This window comes from Lithobates pipiens, unplaced genomic scaffold, assembly GCF_037356315.1.
Source record: "Lithobates pipiens isolate NorthernLeopardFrog02 unplaced genomic scaffold, aLitPip1_a1.2 Scaffold_35, whole genome shotgun sequence".
Taxonomy (NCBI): Eukaryota; Metazoa; Chordata; class Amphibia; order Anura; family Ranidae; genus Lithobates; species Lithobates pipiens.
In genome coordinates this window covers 5,502,522-5,521,206 of record NW_027507811.1, presented here as the reverse complement: position 1 = coordinate 5,521,206, position 18,685 = coordinate 5,502,522, and the positions used below count along the sequence as shown (strand labels likewise).

Below are 18,685 nucleotides of genomic sequence, written 5' to 3'. Positions count from 1 at the left end.
ATTGGCAGGGTATGTATTGCAGAAGATTGGCAGGGTATGTATTGCACTGTATTGCTGGGATGGCTGTGGCTGCGGCTGCCATCCGATTTCTCCCCTCCACTGTACAGATCAGTACAGAGAAGGGAGAGAGCAACCAGTGTAATCATGACGCCAGTTTTTTTACAGGTGATCGTCACTGAGCGGTCACATTGTAAACGCTGACGGGTGTACCAAGATGGCCGCCACTCTGGAACTAGGCCGATGCCGCGGCCTTTCCTAAGGCCGAGATCGCGGAGTGTACCGATCCGAGCGGGGTGACCGGTTCAGATTGCGGATTGGTGCCAATCCATTGCACCACTAGTGCTCTCCATCTCGGTGCTGGTGTCAGTGCTCTCTATCACAGTGCTGGTGTCAGTACTCAGTCTCTATCGCGGTGCTGGTTTCAGACAGTGAGGGAGATAGTAGCGGAGAAGCCAATCAGCAGGCAGTGCTAGCACCATGGCTGAGGATCAGCGCTGGACTGGCACCTCCAGACCACCGCAGTGGAGCCCTGCATTGGTGGGGGTAAGGGCCGGGCAGAGGGAGGGGCTCAAGCACAGGTTTGCACACTGGGACATTGGCACAGGACTGCACTGCCCTGACTGTGGCACTGATCATCTCTTGCACCCCCTTCATAGCATGCCCTGACCTTGCCACTCCTGAATTGTCAAAATTTCATAGATAAAAAAAGAATTTTTGTTGTTGTCGATCCCAGATTCACTTAATACTTTTGCTATGTCAGTGTCCATGTGGTGGGACTATGTGTGCACAGCTAGTAAGTATTTTGTGGCTGAAAATATGACCTGGAGGTTTTTAAGGTTCACCTGCCATTAAAGTCAATGGGGTCCGCCATGAACTTTTGGCCACGTTCGCGTTTGCGAAACGTCCCATCGGAAGTTCGTCCATCACTAATGTGCTGGACCGTCGACTTTGTGTTCAGCGATGGGAACGTTAAGGTTTTTAAACACAACCCTTAGCCTGTCGAGGTCCCCTGGGGATGAGCCAGGCGGTTCTATTAGTAAAAAGTCGTCCAGATAATGGATGACCTCCTGACACTGGGCTTTGTGCAACAGAATCCAGTTGAGAGACTGCGAAAATGTATAAAATAGCCAGGGGCTACTCTTCGACCCGAAGGTCAACTTGGTGGCAAAATAATATGCCTCCTTCCATTTGGTGCCATGCCAGCACCAAAGGGACGGGTGGATGGGTAGGAGTTTAAAGGCGTCCGAGATATCGGCTTTGGAGAGCCAGGTACCTGCGCCTGCTGTAAGTATCGCTTGGATTGCCATATCCACGGAGGCGTATTTGAGGGAGAATTCTTCGGAGGGGAGGAGGGAATTAAGACTGGGGATGGGGGAAGAATGAGGCGCAGACAAATTGTATACCAGACGTAGTTTATTGGAGAACTTGCCCTTGACAAGTACAAGGTATTGAACGGGGGTTGAGTGCAAGGGCCTATCCCTATCATAAAGTCCCGGTCTAATTCGGTCTGTAGGAGCTGGTCTATGGTCTGCTCATCGGTGACCGCTGAACGAAGATTCCTGCACTCGTGGGTAGTGTGGGACAGAGAAATTTGGATAGTGGAACCCTTCTGTGAAACCTTGGATAAGGTAGGTGGCCAGGGACGGGGTGGGGTGTGCGGAAAGGTAGAAGCCGAGCCATGGGACATTGACCCGGCTTAGTCATGCCTTTTTCAGCTGCTTGACTTTGCATGGGATTCTAGGATGTGCCCTCTGGCATAAGGTGCAGATGTGGAGCAGGCGACACTGGCTGAAGTTGCAGGAACCATAATTGAAATTATTGCAGATGGCTTCTCCTCCCACGGTCCGAACTGGGCGTCCGGGTTTGTCCATCTGGGGCATATGTGCAGGGGCCTCCTGGCCCTGAACTGCAGAGGAGGTAGAGGCACTATCGGAGGGGTGACTGGTTGTCGCGTTGGCGCACCAAGTGGCCTTATGGGTAGCAGATTGGCAAATTGCGCACAACGGTGAGCGTAAGCCAGCAAAGTGGCGACGTGTCCATCAGATTCCAATTTGTGGTGTCTGAAACTGTAAGAATCTGGCTGCTGCTTTGGTGGAGAAGGAGTGGTGGTAGTCGTAAAAATCAAACCCTCCATACTTGTATCCCAAGTCTACCACTGTATGGAGGTATAGATCCATCTCTTCCCTTCTGCTGGGAGAGACTGAACATATAACATCCCTCATCATGCCGAAGGCCAGTGTGAACTCTGGTACTGATAACTTCCGATGGAGCTTGGGGTCCTTGACTTTAAGGACTACTGATACGTCCCCCCAAGTGTAGGCTTTATTCTCTGCCAAATTGTGCACGGAAATGAGCAGGGGGCGGCAAGGTTGACGTCCCTGCTGTCCAGGATGTCCTTGCTGATGTTCACTGGAACCAAATGGGATGGGTACACAACGGTACTCCACCCTGTAGTACCTGTAGAAGGGGTTGTCACAGCCTGGACTACAGTAGGGTCGGGGACAGCAACGGCCGGGCGGGTCTCTAGGAGTGACACTCTGGTCTGAACCTCTGAAAGTGAAGTGGTCAAAGACGACACAAAGGTGTGCAGCTGAGATATGGCCAATGAAATGGAATCAAAGGACGCCTGCTGGGTGCTGGGTCCTGCTTCAGCTGGTGGAGGAGAGAGAAATTTGAAGAGCTCGGCTTTCCTAGCTGTAGCGGGAAAGGGCGCCCCTCTACGCCTCAGCTCTGCGGTCAACTTTAGGATGTACACTGTCACTCTCTAGAACTGGAGAGGGGGACAGAGGGGCCGTTAGATCTTCACTGCCGGCCTGGGACATGGTCCTGGTGTTCTAACGTCCTAGGTGCGACGACTTGTCCTCGGGGTTGAGTCTTGATTGACTGGAAACCTATTGAGGATCACATGAATTTCAAGTTTTGCTTGTGCTCCCTATCAGCATATGTACCCAAGCGGTGTATATATGTCCTCTTTTTTTTTTTTTTTTACCTGGGGGAACACCGTCCAACCTGGTGCAGGGTGGACCTACTGAACCTGACTGACCTGAAGAAAGATGAGAGGTGAAAACTCGTGGAGGACTTTGTATACCTATCTTGACAGAGTGACTAGAATGGTGACTATAACAGGTGGCAGTGAGTTGAATGAAATGTTTGCCTTGATCGTAAATGAAATGAAAATAACTGCCATGACAGAGGCACGACTCGGTCGTGCCTCAGCTGCGACTGACAGCGAACCGGACTCTGGAGCATGTACTGAAATGAAGCAATCCGGGAAATGAGGCCAGATAGCTGGGGCACACCGTGACGAATCGGTGCATCACGGATGCAACTGGATTCGAATCGGAGCGCGGTACGTGACAGAAATGATTTGTATGCCATAACAGAGGTACAAATCGACCAGGCCGCTGTTGTGACTGACTCCGAAATCGGACTCTGGAGCATGTACTGAAATGTGGCTTAATACCTGGGGCAAGCCGAGACGAATTAGTGCGTAGAAGTGACTAGATTTGTGTCTGAGTGTGATACGTGACAAGAAATGATATGCCATGACAGAGACAAGAATCAGTGACCGAGCCCACGACTGACAAGTGAATCCGTCTCTGGAGCATGCACTGAAATGAGGCCGAAAAAACTGGGAACACCGGAGCAAATCGGGGCATCTTTGGATGCGACTGGATTCATATCGGAGCGTAATATGTGAGAAGAAATGATATGCCATGACAGAGACAAGAATCAGTGACCGAGCCCACGACTGACAAGTGAATCCGTCTCTGGAGCATGCACTGAAATGAGGCCGAAAAAACTGGGAACACCGGAGCAAATCGGGGCATCTTTGGATGCGACTGGATTCATATCGGAGCGTAATATGTGAGAAGAAATGATATGCCATGACAGAGACAAGAATCAGTGACCGAGCCCACGACTGACAAGTGAATCCGTCTCTGGAGCATGCACTGAAATGATGCCGAAAAAACTGGGCACACCGGAGCGAATCGGGGCATCTTTGGATGTGACTGGATTCATATAGGAGCGTAATATGTGAGAAGAAATGATATGCCATGACAGAGACAAGAATCAGTGACCGAACCCACGACTGACAAGTGAATCCATCTCTGGAGCATGTACTGAAATGTGGCTTAATACCTGGGGCACACCGAGAGGAATTAGTGCGTAGAAGTGACTAGATTCGTGTCGGAGCGTGATACGTGACAAGAAATGATATGCCATGACAGAGACAAGAATCAGTGACCGAGCCCACGACCGACAAGCATGCACTGAAATGAGGCCAAAAAAACTGGGCACAACGGAGCAAATCGGGGCATCTTTGGATGCGACTGGATTCATATAGGAGCGTAATATGTGACAAGAAATGATATGCCATGACAGAGACAAGAATCAGTGACCGAACCCATGACCGACAAGAGAATCCGTCTCTGGAGCATGTACTGAAATGAGGCCGAAAAAAACTGGGCACACCGGAGCGGATCGGTGCATCTTTGGATGCGACTGGATTCATATCGGAGCGTAATACGTGAGAAGAAATGATATGCCATGACAGAGACAAGAATCAGTGACCGAGCCCATGACTGACAAGTGAATCCATCTCTGGAGCATGTACTGAAATGAGGCCGAGATCCACTGGGGCACACCGGAGCGCATTGGTGCATCGAAGTTGCAACTGGATTCGAATCGGAGCGTAATATGTGACAAGAAATGATATGCCATGACAGAGACAAGAATCAGTGACCGAACCCATGACTGACAAGAGAATCCGTCTCTGGAGCATGTACTGAAATGTGGCTTAATACCTGGGGCACACCGAGAGGAATTAGTGCGTAGAAGTGACTAGATTCGTGTCGGAGCGTGATACGTGACAAGAAATGATATGCCATGACAGAGACAAGAATCAGTGACCGAGCCCACGACTGACAAGTGAATCCGTCTCTGGAGCATGCACTGAAATGAGGCCGAAAAAACTGGGAACACCGGAGCAAATCGGGGCATCTTTGGATGCGACTGGATTCATATCGGAGCGTAATATGTGAGAAGAAATGATATGCCATGACAGAGACAAGAATCAGTGACCGAACCCACGACTGACAAGTGAATCCATCTCTGGAGCATGTACTGAAATGTGGCTTAATACCTGGGGCACACGAGAGGAATTAGTGCGTAGAAGTGACTAGATTCGTGTCGGAGCGTGATACGTGACAAGAAATGATATGCCATGACAGAGACAAGAATCAGTGACCGAGCCCACGACCGACAAGCATGCACTGAAATGAGGCCAAAAAAACTGGGCACAACGGAGCAAATCGGGGCATCTTTGGATGCGACTGGATTCATATAGGAGCGTAATATGTGACAAGAAATGATATGCCATGACAGAGACAAGAATCAGTGACCGAACCCATGACCGACAAGAGAATCCGTCTCTGGAGCATGTACTGAAATGAGGCCGAAAAAAGCTGGGCACACCGGAGCGGATCGGTGCATCTTTGGATGCGACTGGATTCATATCGGAGCGTAATACGTGAGAAGAAATGATATGCCATGACAGAGACAAGAATCAGTGACCGAGCCCATGACTGACAAGTGAATCCATCTCTGGAGCATGTACTGAAATGAGGCCGAGATCCACTGGGGCACACCGGAGCGCATTGGTGCATCGAAGTTGCAACTGGATTCGAATCGGAGCGTAATATGTGACAAGAAATGATATGCCATGACAGAGACAAGAATCAGTGACCGAACCCATGACTGACAAGAGAATCCGTCTCTGGAGCATGTACTGAAATGAGGCCGAGATCCACTGGGGCACACCGGAGCGTATCGATGTATCGAAGTTGCAACTGGATTCGAATCGGAGTGCGGTAAGTGGCAAAAATGAATGAAATGATTCAAAATGCTTTAAAATGATTAGAAATGATTCGAAATGGTTAGAGCTAATTTGAAACGATTGAACAGATTGAAATGCTTACGAAATTAATGCCTAATGTGGCATCAACCGGTGTGTCACAAGTGAGCGACAGCGATTCGTCTTGTGACGCATGGTAACAACGGTGTTTGGTTATGCAAACACGATGGCGCGAAATGAAAAGTATACGTTGCGGCTACGAAAAATGTTGCGAGTAATTCGTGAGTTTGAATATCACAGTTTGGCGACATGGTAATTTGCAAAGCGTAAAAAGAAACGTAAGCCGAAGCCCTACCTGCGACAGCCGAACCAGATACGATGTACGACAACAGACTGGATAACGAAGGCTTCGAAATCTCGTAAGATGGCCACTTACGAACACGGAACTCACGGACACGGAACTTACGACACGGAACTTAAGAACACGAAACTCATGAAGTCACGGGACTAACGAATACGGAACTCACGAACATGGGAACTCACAAACGCTTAGTCTTGAATAGTCGGCCTAGTGACGTAACAGATATCGCGCACAGGAAACAGACAAGACCACAGGTGAACGAGCTGGTTAAATACTCCCCCCCCCCCCCCCCCGGGCTCCTCACATAAATTCAGGCCACCATATTGGTCTTCTTTATATATCTATATATATATATATATATATATATATATATATATATAGATAGATAGATAGATAGATAGATAGATAGATAGATAGATATGTTTGATATGATCCTCGGACCCCCCCCCGCCATATCTCCTCTCTCCTTTTTTGGACCCCACCAGACTTCCTCTCTCTCCTCCTCAGACCCCCCTGTACTCTTCCCACCCCCTCCTCCTCAGATAGTCCCACACACCTCCCCCTTCTCCTCGGACCCCCACCCCCAGACCTCCTCTTTCCTCCTCAATCCCCTCTTAGACCACCTATTCAAACCACCACCAGATTTCCTCGCTCCTCCTCAGACCCCCCCTGTCCTCCTCCCACTCCCCTTTCTCTTCAGATCATCCCCAAGACCTCCCCCCTCCTCCTCAGACCCCCACAGGAAGGAAGAGATGCAGCAAAGATTAAATGGAATGGGGTCACACTGTAACTGCGTGCAATACAAACTCTTTGGTTTGCTGCAATGTTCCACAACTATTTGGTGCTATTTTGTCCATGCCACAAACATGACATACATTGTGCTCTGCATGCCGCCATTGGCCCCTCCCCCTTGGGAGGGAGGGGAAAAATTTGCCATATTCGCCCTTGGCGGTGGATGACCTTGTCCCGACACTGGGTGCCAGAGGCTGCTTGGGCTGAGACCACATCTCATAGGGTTCAGACACCGGCCATTCCCTGCTCCTCAGCAAGACTCTCACCTGTGAGCTAGAAGAAGAGCGCCCTCCTGCACTGTGCGGGGTTCCTGAGATTGCACTGGATGCCAATAACTGTGCCGTTGTGCAGGGTAATCGGATGTCACAAAGAGACTCATGGTCCTCAGCTGTAAGGGTCTAAGACTGTTCAGATAGATACCTCACGGTCCTCAGCTGTGAGGGTCTGAGACTGTTCAGATAGATACCTCACGGTCCTCAGCTGTGAGGGTCTAAGACTGTTCAGATAGATACCTCACGATCCTCAGCTGTGAGGGTCTAAGCCCACGTACACACGGTCGGAGATTTCCACAACCAAATCCGTCGGATTTTGTCCGTCGGATCTTGTCCGAAACTGTTGCATACACACGGTCGGACAAAGTTGGCGAAAAATCCGATCTTTCAGAACGTGATGACGTAATTTCGTTACGATGGGACTACATTCAGGCTAGTAGCCAATAGCTTTGATGTAGGAATTTGATCTGAGCATGCGTGGCACTTGGTCCGATCAAAATTCTCTACACATGATCGGAGTATGTCCGATCGGCCCAGTTGGTTGGGAAATATTTCCAACATGTTGGAAAATTGGGTCCGACGGATATTCTGACGGAATCAGTCCGATGCATACCACACACAGTCGGATTATCCGACGACACGGTCCGATAGGACACATTCTGACGGATTCTCTGACCGTGTGTACAAGGGCTTAGACTGTTCAGATAGATACCTCACGGTCCTCAGCTGTGAGGGTCTAAGCCCTTGTACACACGGTCGGAGATTCCGACAACCAAATCCGTCTGAGTAATTCCGACGGATTAATTCCGGAAGCGGTCCGGAAGTGATGTTGCATACACGCGGTCGGACAAAGTTGTCGGAAAATCCGATTGTACATAACGTGATGACGTTATTTCGTTACGATGGGACTACGTTCAGGCTAGTAGCAAATAGCCTTGGTCTAGGAATTTGATCTGAGCATGCGTGGCACTTTGTCCATCGGAGTAGGCTACACATGATCGGAGTATGTCCGATCGGAGCATTTTGTCGGAATATTTTACCGGCAAGTTGGAAAACAGTCCGATGTAGACCACACACAGTCGGAATATCCGACAAAACGGTCCGATAGGACACATTCCAACGGAATCTCCGACCGTGTGTACAAGGGCTTAGACTGTTCAGATAGATACCTCACGGTCCTCGGCCGTGAGGGTTGCTAGCAGTTTTAGAGTATCCCAAACCCTGAGTTCTACAAGCAATTCATTACAAATAGACTGTTTATTGGAGCCGGAGTGAATGGACAGTTGCTTGGGTGACTGGTCGCCTCTGTACTGTATGGGAAACAACCAGATATCATCAGTGGCTCCTGCGGGGGGAGCACTACACATCTATAAGGATATACAGTACAAATACACACACAGCACAAGGCCGTGTTCACACTATGAGACGTTTCTCTGGGCTGCAGTTCCTCTGAGCTCCACAAGATGGTGATCTTCTCACTTATACCTAGACAGGAAGTCTCTATGGAAGACAGGAAGTGATGTCAGGGACAGGAAGGGCGCTCCTTGTGATAAGAGGTAGAGGTGACGTTGCTGATATCGGCAGCAGAGAAGGTAATAAGATCTTATTTTGTATTTTCTAACCCCCCCCCCCCCCCCCCCCCCCCCCCCGTCATGTCCGTCCTCTTCCTCCATAGTCGCTGTGATGTCTTTTATCTCCAGCAGATGATGATACACACATATATTATTATTATACAGGATTTGTATAGTGCCAACAGTTTGCAGAACATGAGGGCAGACAGTACAGATACAATACAATATAATACAGGAGGAATCAGAGGGCCCTGATCCTTAGAGCTTACAATCTAAGAGGGAGGGTCAAGTGATTCAAAAGGCAATAACTATGGGGGATGGGCTGATGGAGAAAATAAAAGTCCAGTTAGGTGGGGGAGGGATAGGCTTCTCTGAAGAAAAAAGTTTTCAGGGATCGGCTAAAATTGGACAGAGTAGGAGATCATCGGACGGATTAGGGTAGGGACCTCCATAGGATAGGAGAAGCTCTGGAAAAGTCCTGGAGATGAGCATTAGAGGAGGTGACATGGGAGGTAGAGAGCAGAAGGTCTTGGGAGAAATGAAGAGAACAATTAGGTTGGTATTGTGAGACGAGGTCAGTGATGTAGCTGGGGACCGAGTTATGGATGACTTTGGTGATGTTGTTGCTATATTGAATTTTGTTTGTTGAATGAGTGGAAGCCAGTGGAGGGATTGGTAGAGAGGGGTGGAGGACACTGAATGGAGGTCAGTGGAGGGATTGGTAGAGAGGGGTGGAGGACACTGAATGGAGGCCAGTGGAGGGATTGGTAGAGAGGGGTGGAGGACACTGAATGGAGGTCAGTGGAGGGATTGGTAGAGAGGGGTGGAGGACACTGAATGGAGGCCAGTGGAGGGATTGGTAGAGAGGGGTGGAGGACACTGAATGGAGACCAGTGGAGGGATTGGTAGAGAGGGGTGGAGGACACTGAATGGAGACCAGTGGAGGGATTGGCAGAGAGGGGTGGAGGACACTGAATGGAGACCAGTAGAGGGATTGACAGAGAGGGGTGGAGGACACTGAATGGAGGTCAGTGGAGGGATTGGCAGAGAGGGGTGGAGGACACTGAATGGAAGCCAGTGGTGGGATTGGCAGAGAGGGGGGGGGGGCACTGAATGGAGGCCAGTGGAGGGATTGGCAGAAAGGGGTGGAGGACACTGAATGGAAGCCAGTGGAGGGATTGGGAGAGAAGGGTGGAGGACACTGAATGGAAGCCAGTGGAGGGATTGGGAGAGAGGGGTGGAGGACACTGAATGGAGACCAGTGGAGGGATTGGCAGAGAGGGGTGGAGGACACTGAATGGAAGCCAGTGGAGGGATTGGCAGAGAGGGGTGGAGGACACTGAATGGAAGCCAGTGGTGGGATTGGCAGAGAGGGGGGGGCACTGAATGGAGGCCAGTGGAGGGATTGGCAGAAAGGGGTGGAGGACACTGAATGGAAGCCAGTGGAGGGATTGGCAGAGAGGGGTGGAGGACACTGAATGGAGACCAGTGGAGGGATTGGCAGAGAGGGGTGGAGGACACTGAATGGAGGCCAGTGGAGGGATTGGGAGAGAGGGGTGGAGGACACTGAATGGAAGCCAGTGGAGGGATTGGTAGAGAGGAGTGGAGGACACTGAATGGAGGCCAGTGGAGGGATTGGTAGAGAGGGGTGGAGGACACTGAATGGAGATCAGTGGAGGGATTGGCAGAGAGGGGCGGAGGACACTGAATGGAGACCACTGGAAGGACTGGCAAAGAGGGGTGGAGGACACTGAATGGAGGCCAGTGGATGGATTGGCAGAGAGGGGTGGAGGACACTGAATGGAGACCAGTGGAGGGATTGTCAGAGAGGGGTGGAGGACACTGAATGGAGGCCAGTGGAGGGATTGGTAGAGAGGGGTGGAGGACACTGAATGGAGGCCAGTGGGGGGATTGGTAGAGAGGGGTGGAGGACACTGAATGGAGACCAGTGGAGGGATTGGTAGAGAGGGGTGGAGGACACTGAATGGAGACCAGTGGAGGGATTGGTAGAGAGGGGTGGAGGACACTGAATGGAGGCCAGTGGAGGGATTGGTAGAGAGGGGTGGAGGACACTGAATGGAGGCCAGTGGGGGGATTGGTAGAGAGGGATGGAGGACACTGAATGGAGGCCAGTGGAGGGATTGGGAGAGAGGGGTGGAGGACACTGAATGGAAGCCAGTGGAGGGATTGGGAGAGAGGGGTGGAGGACACTGAATGGAAGCCAGTGGAGGGATTGGCAGAGAGGGGGGGAGGACACTGAATTGAGACCAGTGGAGGGATTGACAGAGAGGGATGGAGGACACCGAATGGAGACCAGTGGAGGGATTGGTAGAGAGGGGTGGAGGACACTGAATGGAAGCCAGTGGAGGGATTGGGAGAGAGGGTTGGAGGACACTGAATGGAGGCCAGCGGAGGGATTGGCAGAGAGGGGGGGGGGACACTGAATGGAGGCCAGTGGAGGGATTGGCAGAAAGAGGTGGAGGACACTGAATGGAAGCCAGTGGAGGGATTGGCAGAGAGGGGTGGAGGACACTGAATGGAGGCCAGTGGAGGGATTGGCAGAAAGAGGTGGAGGACACTGAATGGAAGCCAGTGGAGGGATTGGCAGAGAGGGGTGGAGGACACTGAATGGAGGCCAGTGGAGGGATTGGCAGAGAGGGGTGGAGGACACCGATTGGAGGCCAGTGGAGGGATTGGCAGAGAGGGGCAGAGGGATTAGCAGAGAGGGGTCGAGGACATTGAATGGAAGCCAGTGGAGGGATTGGCAGAGAGGGGTGGAGGACACTGAATGGAAGCCAGTGGAGGGATTGGGAGAGAGGGTTGGAGGACACTGAATGGAGGCCAGCGGAGGGATTGGCAGAGAGGGGGGGGGGACACTGAATGGAGGCCAGTGGAGGGATTGGCAGAAAGAGGTGGAGGACACTGAATGGAAGCCAGTGGAGGGATTGGAGAAGAGGGGTGGAGGACACTGAACGGTTGGTAAGGTGGATGAGTCTGGCAGCAGCATTCATGATGGACTGAAGTGGGAATATCCTATGTAAAGGTAATCTAATGATGAGGGAGTTGCAGTAGAAGAGACGAGAGATGACCAGGGAGTGGATTAGGAGCTTTGTGGTGTCATTGTTTAGGAAGGGACATATTCTGGAGATTTTGGAGGTAGAGGCGACCAGCTTTGGACCGTGATTGGATGTGGGGCAGAAAGGAAAATTCAGTTCAGGATTACCCCTAGCACCCTGGCACGGGGGGTGGGTTGTTAGTTGAGTCATCGATCTTGACAGAGAAATCAGGGGAAGAGGCACATGGTGGATGAAATTTGAGCTCGGTTTTGGATACATTGAATTGGAGGAAGTGGTGGGACATCCCGACTGATAGTAAATTAGTGATATGTGAGGAGACTGGTGGAGTGAGTTGAGGGGTAGAGATATAGATTTGGGTTTCACCAGCGTGGAGATGGTATTGGAAGCCATGGAGGCTATAAGCTGACCCAGGGAGGAGGTGTAGATGAGAATAGGAGAGGTCCAAGAACAGAACCTTGGGGGACCTTGATGGAAAAGGGTAGAGGAGAGGTGTGGTGGCTGTAGGTAGAATGAGAACCAATGAAGAGTACAGTCATAGAGACCAATGGAGTGCTTGGGTGCCTCTGCCAGACGGTACCTCCTGTCTTCCAAACCCTTCCAGCAGACCAGTAGCTAATGCCATCCCTTTACCTCAAGAATCATACACAGACAAAATGTTCAGGTTAAACCAAAGGAATAACTGTTTATTGAAACCCAGACTCATTCTTTATACCCCCAGGAGGACACTCCCCTCTTGGGGATTTTAGCATAGATAAGACGTATAACCAGTAAAAACATGACAATGCCACCTTTAAACATTAATCTAATTAACAGCTGGGCACCTAGACAAGTCTCATCAGAATGGCTAGTAGTCACAGGAATTGCCCACCCTGCCTCCCTTGTCTATGTGCTGGAAAACATCTCCACAATAAGTTTTGATTGGCCAAGCCGTGCCCACCAGGATGCCCAGAAATAGTTCCACAGCCCTGGATACATGAAGCACATTACATCACCCATTTTGTTTCTTCACCAGCTCGGATCTAGGTCACCAAGTTGCACATTGGCAGAAATAGTATAAAAAGTTAATAATATAACATTGATAGTATCTGGGGCGAAATGGGCAGATGCCATATTATGCAGCTTTCAAGGTCCAGCCGGGGCAAGATAAGAAATATGTCCAAGAAGAGTTCCATATCTCTGGCTGTTGAAGTTAAATCTGCACGATCTGTCTGACCCAATGTTCCCGCAGATGCACCACTGTTTTGGGGACTTCCTAGCCGCATAGTCCCAGTAGATACTTTTAGGACCCGGCTCTCCTCCATCCTCTGACGGGGACAGGCATGTACTGGCCATTGGGACTACAGGGAGTTTCCCGGTGGGCCGATGGCTCAGTGGGCCACTCTGATGCAAGGGGGCTGGTGATGGGACACTCTGATGTAAGGGGGCTGCTGATGGGACACTCTGATGTAAGGGGGCTGGTGATGGGACACTCTGATGTAAGGGGGCTGGTGATGGGACACTCTGATGTAAGGGGGCTGCTAATGAGACACTGATGTAAGGGGGTGCTGATGGGACACTCTGATGTAAGGGGTGCTGATGAGACACTCTGATGTAAGGGGTGCTGATGAGACACTCTGATGTAAGGGGGCTGCTGATGAGACACTCTGATGTAAGGGGGCTACTCAGGGGACACTCTGATGTAAGGGGGCGCAGATGAGACACTCTGATGTAAGGGGGCACTGATGAGACACTCTGATGTAAGGGGGTGCTGATGAGACACTCTGATGTAAGGGGTGCTCAGGGGACACTCTGATGTAACCGGGTGCCGATGAGACACTCTGATGTAAGGGGCTGCTGATGGGACACTCTGATGTAAGGGGCTGCTGATGGGACACTCTGATGTAAGGGGGTGCTGATGGGACACTCTGATGTAAGGGGTGCTGTTGGGACACTCTGATGTAAGGGGTGCTGATGGGACACTCTGATGTAAGGGGGTGCTGATGGGACACTCTGATGTAAGGGGGTGCTGATGGGACACTCTGATGTAAGGGGGTGCTGATGGGACACTCTGATGTAAGGGGGTGCTGATGGGACACTCTGATGTAAGGGGTGCTGATGGGACACTCTGATGTAAGGGGTGCTGATGGGACACTCTGATGTAAGGGGGTGCTGATGGGACACTCTGATGTAAGGGGTGCTGTTGAGACACTCTGATGTAAGGGGCCGCTGTTGAGACACTCTGATGTAAGGGGCCGCTGTTGAGACACTCTGATGTAAGGGGCCGCTGTTGAGACACTCTGATGTAAGGGGCCGCTGTTGAGACACTAAGATGTAAAGGGGCTGGTGATGGGACACTCAAAATGTAAGTGGGCCGGTCTAAGGATGAAGTCCAGGGCCAAATTTCTTTCCCAGTCCAGCCCTGGACGGGGACAAGTAGACAAATTCTACAGTATCCTCTTTGGGCCATTATCAGTGGGTAGAAAGCTAGCCCATAGTCCTCTCCAAAAGCCCCTGTCCTACCTGGGTCCGTCACAGGGAAGATGCTAAAACAAGCAAGGGAAGCAATGAAGATGTGAGTTAGAGAGTGTAGGGTAGGGCCATGAGGAAATGTAATGAGTGTTCATGTGGAGATGGAGTGTTAAGTGGGGAAGGTATCTGAACCGCGGAGATGTCATCACGAATTGGATCAATTTTGTTTTTGAAGCGATTAGTGATCTCCTGGGCAATGAGTAAATTAGATGGTGGAGGACAAAGTTGAAATTAGAGAAGATTTGGCCCGGGACTGGATGAGAAGTTGTTAATGAGAGTGATAAAATAGGTCTGCTTGGCAGTGAGGAGGCAGGAATCTTATTTTAGAAGGGCAGATTTATATTGGTTGAATTCCTTCTAATGCCGCGTACACGCGACCGGACTTTTCGAGGGACTAGGTCCGACGGAGTTCTGACGGACTTTCCGAATGAACGGACTTGGCCACACACAATCACACCAAAGTCCGACGGATTAGAACGTGATGACGTACGACTGGACTAGAATAAGGAAGTTCATAGCCAGTAGCCAATAGCTGCCCTAGCATTGGTTTTTGTCCGTCGGACTAGCATACAGACGAGCGGATTTCTCGGTAGGAACTGGGTCCGGCGGAGTTCTGGCTGAAAAAATTTGAAACATGTTCCATTTCTAAAGTCTGTCAGACTTTTGCACATCAAAAGTCCGCTGCAGCCCCACACACGATCGAATGGTCTGCCGGGAATCGTTCCGTCGGACTTTTGATGTTGAAAAGTCCGGTCGTGTGTACGCGGCATTAGTCGATCTAGAGCGCAGCTATGTTTTTTGAGACATCTGGTATCATCTGTTTTCCAAGGTTGTAGGGGTCGGGACCCGATTCTGTGCTTAGTGAGGGGGGGCGAGCACATCAAGGGCAGAGGATGGGGCTCTATTGTAGACAGAAGTGGTTAGGTTGGGGCAGGACAAGGGTGAGATTTTGTCATAGTAGCATTTGAAGAGAAGTAGGTGTTAGGTGGTGAGGAATTCTGTGGGTATCTGTTAGGTGGTTGGAGGGAGAGGAGGTGGAAGACTGGGTTAGAGAGAAACTAATAGAGTGGTGACCAGAGAGAGGAAAAGGATTGTTGGAGAGATTGCATGGAATGCATTAGTAGGAGAATCAGTGGCGTAACTAGAACCTTCAGGGCCCTAATGCAGGAAACCATGGCGCCCCCCGTCCCCCCGACCTCCGGACAGGGCTCTTTTCTCCGAGCCCGATGGTGGAACACCAGGGCCCGGTCCCAAGTGGGTGGCTGCATATAAAGGAGCCAATTTAAAAAACATAAATTACAGCCACTGTGCCCATCAAACGCCACCACTGTACCATCAAATGCCACTACTGTGCCCATCAAACTCTGCCGCTGTGCCCATCAAATGCCACCGCTGTCCCCATCAAATGCCGCCACTGTGCCCATCAAATGCCGCTACTGTGCCCATCAAATGCCACTACTGTGCCCATCAAATGCCACTACTGTCCCCATCAAATGCCACCGCTGTCCCCATCAAATGCCGCCACTGTGCCCATCAAATGCCGCCACTGTGCCCATCAAATGCCGCCACTGTGCCCATCAAATGCCGTTAGTGTGCCCATCAAATGCTGCCACTGTGAATCCCCACCGCCCGCTCGCTGTCTGCCCGCCACTTACCCTGTCTTGGTGGGGCAGCGGGTAACGGCCATGAGCGGGGTCCTCCATGCAGCTACTGCCATCCTCATCTCCCGTCCTCTCCTCCTGATGGGCGTCCAATAGCTGTGTCTATCGTTTCAGCCAATCGGGTGATGGGTAAAAGACCCGCACACCTGATTGGTGGAGAGGCCGTTCAGTGTTAGGAAAGTGAATATTAATTCACTTTTCTAACACACCTGGGTAGACTGTGAGCGTCAAGCATGGCGCTCGCAGTTCACCTATTTTGAAGCCTATTATAGCCCATGGCTCTAATCAGGTGCTGCAAAAACAATTCAGGCACCCAGCACCCCAAGAGGGACCAGACACCTAAATATGGGGGTGGCAGCGGTGGCCATGGATAGATTCATGCTATGCTATGCAAGAGTCTATCCTTTGGTCATAGAGGGGGTGGAACCTGTGCACCCTTTTGGATGCACCGCCACTGATGAACACATGCATACATACACATACATATATGAACACACACACACACATACATACATACATACATACATACATGCATGCTCACACACACACATACAAGCATGCTCACACACACGCTCACACACACGCACATACAAGCATGCTCACACACGCACATACAAGCATGTTCACGCACACACAAGCATGCTCACACACACGCACATACAAGCATGCTCACACACGCACATACAAGCATGTTCACGCACACACAAGCATGCTCACACACACACACACAAGCATGCTCACACACACACACATGCATGCATGCTCACACACACACACACACACACACACACACACACACATGCATGCATGCTCACACACACACACACGCATGCATGCTCACACACACACACACATGCATGCATGCTCACACACACACACATGCATGCATGCTCACACACACACACACACACACATGCATGCATGCTCACACACACACACACGCATGCATGCTCACACACACACACACGCATGCATGCTCACACACACACACACATGCATGCATGCTCACACACACACACACATGCATGCATGCTCACACACACACACACATACATGCATGCTCACACACACGCACACACACATACATGCTCACACACACGCACACACACACACACACACACACACACACAAGCATGCTCACACACACACAAGCATGCTCACACACAAGCATGCTCACACACACACAAGCATGCTCACACACACACAAGCATGCTCACACACACACACACACACACACACAAGCATGCTCACACACACACACACAAGCATGCTCACACACACACAAGCATGCTCACACACACACACACACACACACAAGCATGCTCACACACACACACACAAGCATGCTCACACACAAGCATGCTCACACACACACACACATACATGCATGCTCACACACACGCACATACATGCATGCTCACACACACGCACATACATGCATGCTCACACACACGCACATACATGCATGCTCACACACACGCACATACATGCATGCTCACACACACGCACATACATGCATGCTCACACACACGCACACACATATATACATGCATTCTCACACACACACACATACAAGCATGCTCACACACGCAAGCATGCTCACACACATGCACATACAAGCATGCTCACACACACATACATACAAGCATGTTCACACACACATACATACAAGCATGTTCACTCATACAAACATGCTCACACACACATACACATACAAACAGAAATACAGTAGATAGTCTTATTAAAAAAAATGGCAGACATTTACCTTCCTGGCTTTTCCTGCCGGGTACTGCACTCTAGGGGGAGACAAAGAGCACACACTGTGCTTTCACTACTAAGCCTAATGTGAGGAGCTCCCGCACAGTGCCGATTTCAGTTCGGCTGATGATCGGGGAGCTCCTCTCAGCCTTCCCTCCTATCGAAGAGTGCAGGGGGCCCTTGGGTCCCCCCGCAGCAAGGGGCCCGGTCGCCATGGCGATCTTGGCGACCCCTATAATTCCGCCACTGAGGAGAATACAAGGTCAAGGGTGGTTGCCATCAGAGTGAGTAGAAGCGTGTATCCATTGCTCCGGGTCAAAAGAGGAGGTTAGATTGAGACGTTTAGAGTACCAATACAATGTGCCTCAAATGAGGAGAGTGACCGAGAGGGAGGTGGGTTAAGTACATGAAAGATGCTAAGTGGGGATAGAAGGATTCCCACTCCACCTCCCTTACATCCACAGGATCTGGGGGAGTGAGTCCAGAGAAGGCCATCATGGGAGAGGGAAGCGGGAGAAGCAGTGTCCGATTCATGAAGCCAGGTTTCAGTAACAGCAAGTAGTTAGTGATAAAGAGGTTGTGACGGAGCCGATCCCACACTCTGATTTGAGTGCTTCCGTCTATATACCGCTTCCTAAGTCCTGGAACACAAGTCCAATGGATCTGGAGGAACCCCCAGGAACTAGACGACACCAGTCTTAGGAGGACATCAGGAATGACTTTTATTTGAGATCTCACACAAAATATATATTCAGCGGGGTGACTAAAACCTAACCTAATTAGCATGAGCTAATTATCTAATCAACACTCAGACTAGTTTGACTGAAG

The 18,685-nt window shown here is 50.6% G+C and overlaps 2 protein-coding genes across 3 annotated transcripts in view; one reads left to right on the top strand and one right to left on the bottom strand.

The window, feature by feature from the left end:
• The window catches only part of LOC143955908 (uncharacterized), an 865,587-nt gene that overhangs the window by 176,725 nt on the left and 670,177 nt on the right, over nt 1–18,685 (bottom strand). The window lies entirely within an intron of this gene.
• The window catches only part of LOC143955832 (uncharacterized), a 61,379-nt gene continuing 51,476 nt past the window's right edge, over nt 8,783–18,685 (top strand). For both annotated transcript variants that reach the window (XM_077465953.1, XM_077465952.1), the window contains exon 1: nt 8,783–8,874. The gene's annotated coding sequence lies outside the window, so the exon portion shown is untranslated. The remainder of the gene's footprint in view (nt 8,875–18,685) is intronic.